This window comes from Myotis brandtii, unplaced genomic scaffold (genome assembly GCF_000412655.1).
Source record: "Myotis brandtii unplaced genomic scaffold, ASM41265v1 scaffold536, whole genome shotgun sequence".
Taxonomy (NCBI): Eukaryota; Metazoa; Chordata; class Mammalia; order Chiroptera; family Vespertilionidae; genus Myotis; species Myotis brandtii.
Genome location: NW_005369967.1, coordinates 4,084,653 through 4,087,761, shown reverse-complemented (window position 1 = coordinate 4,087,761; position 3,109 = coordinate 4,084,653). Strand labels below are relative to the sequence as shown.

General features: G+C 60.4%; 1 pseudogene; it reads right to left on the bottom strand.

Moving 5' to 3' along the window:
• Positions 1 to 964: 964 nt before the first annotated feature.
• On the bottom strand, positions 965 to 3,104 carry LOC102248071 (annotated as a pseudogene).
• Between the last annotated feature and the right edge of the window lie 5 nt (positions 3,105 to 3,109).

The window sequence follows — 3,109 nt, the reverse complement described above, 5'->3', positions numbered from 1 at the left end:
TTTAAATCACCTTCTTGTCCTAACCGGTTTGGCTCAGTGGATAGAGCATCGGCCTGCGGACTGAAAGGTCCCAGGTTCGATTCCAGTCAAGGGCATGTACCTTGGTTGCGGGCACATCCCCAGTAGGAGATGTGCAGGAGGCAGCTGATCGATGTTTCTAACTCTCTATCCCTTTCCCTTCCTCTCTGTAAAAAAATCAATAAAATATTTTTTAAAAAATCACCTTCTTGGCCCTTCTGGCTTGTGAGATTTTGACCCCTGAAGGTTCCTTCAAGCCCTGTTTTGGAATTCCACCTCCAGAGTCTGGAAGGCTGGGCTGAAGTCACAGCTAGTTCACCCACTAGTCTTACTGTAAGAATTTTTTTTTAAAGGATTGAACTTTCTCTTTTACTAAAACGAAGAGAACGTACCCCTTTTCCCTTTTCTTAAAGGATTTTCTTGAGTGAACTTGTAACCACAAATCCTTCCACTGTCCCTTTTGTAAGTCTACAGTTGCCTTGCTCCAAGCTGTAAGGACCTGCTTGTCATAGAGATAACAAAGTTTTAGTTTTTACTTTTTTTTTTTTTAAATACAACAAATGTTTAATGAGCAAATTCGTCTTAGCAAATATGAAACCACCACAGAGGAGGAGGGGCAGGGCGGTGGGACTGGAGAGGAGAGAACCAACTACGTTAAGAAGCCAAGGGGAGGACTAGAGGCCAAAGGGCTGGAGCTGCGGAGCTGGGGAGGGAGAGGGAGGGCAAAGGGCCAGAAAACAAAATTCAAAATAGTTTGGCCATAAAATATAAACACGCTGTTCCTACAGTGGAAAAGGGAAGGAGGGGGTGAGGTATGAGGGAGGAGAGGCTGTCTTGGGGAGGGGCTGTGGGGTCCTACCCGACCCTGCCGTGCACCCCTCCCCAACCAGACCCCTTCCCTCTGTGTCTGTGGGTGCGTGTGTGGGCCGTGTGCACACTTCCCAGGAGCTGCTGGGAGAGCTCTGGGGTAACCAGGTGAGTTTAGCGGGGTCGCTCAGAAGGGCACCCGGCACCCAGGAGGTGAGTGTGTAGGCGTGGTGACTATTTTTAGCACTTTTCCCCCACTCCGAGGACAAGGCCAAACCACCTGCACACAAGGTCACATAGCAGCCAAGCTCTGCACCAAGTTCTGGCCACAGCAGTTCTGCTGCCTGCACGGGCCCTGGGTGCCCGCGGGCCAGAGGAGGGTGTGTAGGAGACGCCGGAGAGCGGCGGGGCAGAGGGCAGACGCACGCATCTTCCCGCAGCCGGGCACCTCGACGCCGTCCACGGGCCGGGGGACCTCGATGGACTTGACCAGCCCGTACTTGCTGCACTCGTCCCGCACGTCCTCCACGATCTCCTCGTACTCCCCGTCGTCCAGCAGCTCCTCGGGCAGCACCGTGTTCAGGAGGCACAGGACCTTCGTGGGGTGGCCGCCCATCTGCACCTGGGAGCTCAGCAGGCCCGGCACTTGCAGGGTCACGGGGGACTGGTGGATGGTGCTCGGCGTGGCATTCTTGGCTCCCACACCCGCCCTCTGGACCAGCAGTTTCTTGTCCCCCAGCTGCATCCCGTTCAGCCCCGCCATGGCCTGATCCGTGACGTTGATGTCCACATACTCACAGAAGGCGCAGCCCTTGGAGAGCCCGGTGGCGCTGTCCTTGACCAGGTTGAAGGCCTTGAGAGGCCCGAACCATGTCAGCAGCTCTTTCACCTGGTCATCGTTGAGGTAGTTGGGTAAGCCCCCGATGAACAGCTTGTGGGCCGAGTCCGGGACCGCAGTGGGCACAGCTCCTGCAGTGCCGTTGGTGCTGGGCTTGGCAGGTAACGCCCCTCCCCCGCCCAGGGGTCTGAGAAGGCTGGGGCTGGGGCTCAGGGATCAGCAGCTGGGGGTCCACCAACCAGGGCCCCACTGTCTGAGCTCCCCCACGGGTCAGGGGTGGGCCCCTCTCCAGCTGCAGGGGCCTGGGTCCCACCCCAAGGGTCAGCCAGGGCCCCCGCAGGGGCAGCAGGCCTCCAGGGGTCCCCAGAGGCCGGGGTAGGGGCAGGACCACCCCAGGAGTCAGCAGCTGGAGGAACAGGAGGTCCCACCCAAGGGTCCGAGGCAGGGGTGGCTGTGGGGATGGTAGTGGCCATGGGTGCTGGCCTTGCCCCACCCCCACCCTAGGGGTCCGAGGCCGTCGGAGGAGCCGGGGCCGTAAAGACATCAGTGAGATCCATGAGGGATGACTCCTGACCCCCGGTCTCCCGCTTGCTCTCCTCTATGGCCATCTGCAGCCTCAGGTCATCCCCATGGTGGATCCGCTCCTCCGTATCGTGCTCCTCTGGGCTCAAACTAAGGGCCAGCTGGAGCTGAACATCATCCTCGGGCCGCAGGACGGGGGCTGGTCCGTCTCCTCCTTGCTCATGGCCAAGGCCAGCTGCAGCTGCAGCTCCTCCTCCCCGCTGCTCTGCAGCCACACCTGCTCGGCCTTGGGCGCCCCCCACCCCCCTCCCCGCCAACCCACTGCTGCTGAGGAGGCCGTGACAGTCTGCGCCAGCTTCTCCTTGGTCTTGAGCACTTGGACTCGCTCCTCCCGCAGCCGGTCCTCGTCGGCTGTAGGGCCGCCAGCTGCTTGGCCTCCTCTCGCGCACGTTGACGCCCTGGTCCTTGCCGTCGCGGCCCACGTACTGCAAGTCCTTGAGCGTCTGCACGGCGTACATGTTCTCCTGGCACTGCTGCGACACAAGCTCCAAGCCCGTCTTGATGGGGTGCTCCATCAGCGTCATGGCCTTAGTAGACGTGCCGCCAGTTCTTGCCGTGGTCGCTGAGCCGCTTCCAGATCATGCTCATGATCTCCGATGGCGTTGTAGGTGAGGTCGGCGATCTCAGACATGAGCGAGCTGGACGGGCCCCAGGGGTCGTTGCTCGTGGCCTCGCGGACCTTGAGCTCGGCCTCCCAGTAGTTGTGGACGATGTTTTTCATCTGGCGCCGCAGCGGCGAGGTCGACACGGTGGCCGGTGGTGGTGCCAGGGGCGGGCCCCCTGGGTCGTGGGCAGAGGGGGCAACTGCAGGAGGGAGGCCACCGCAGGGCTGGCAGGTCACAGCCTCTGAGGAGAGGAGGGGCC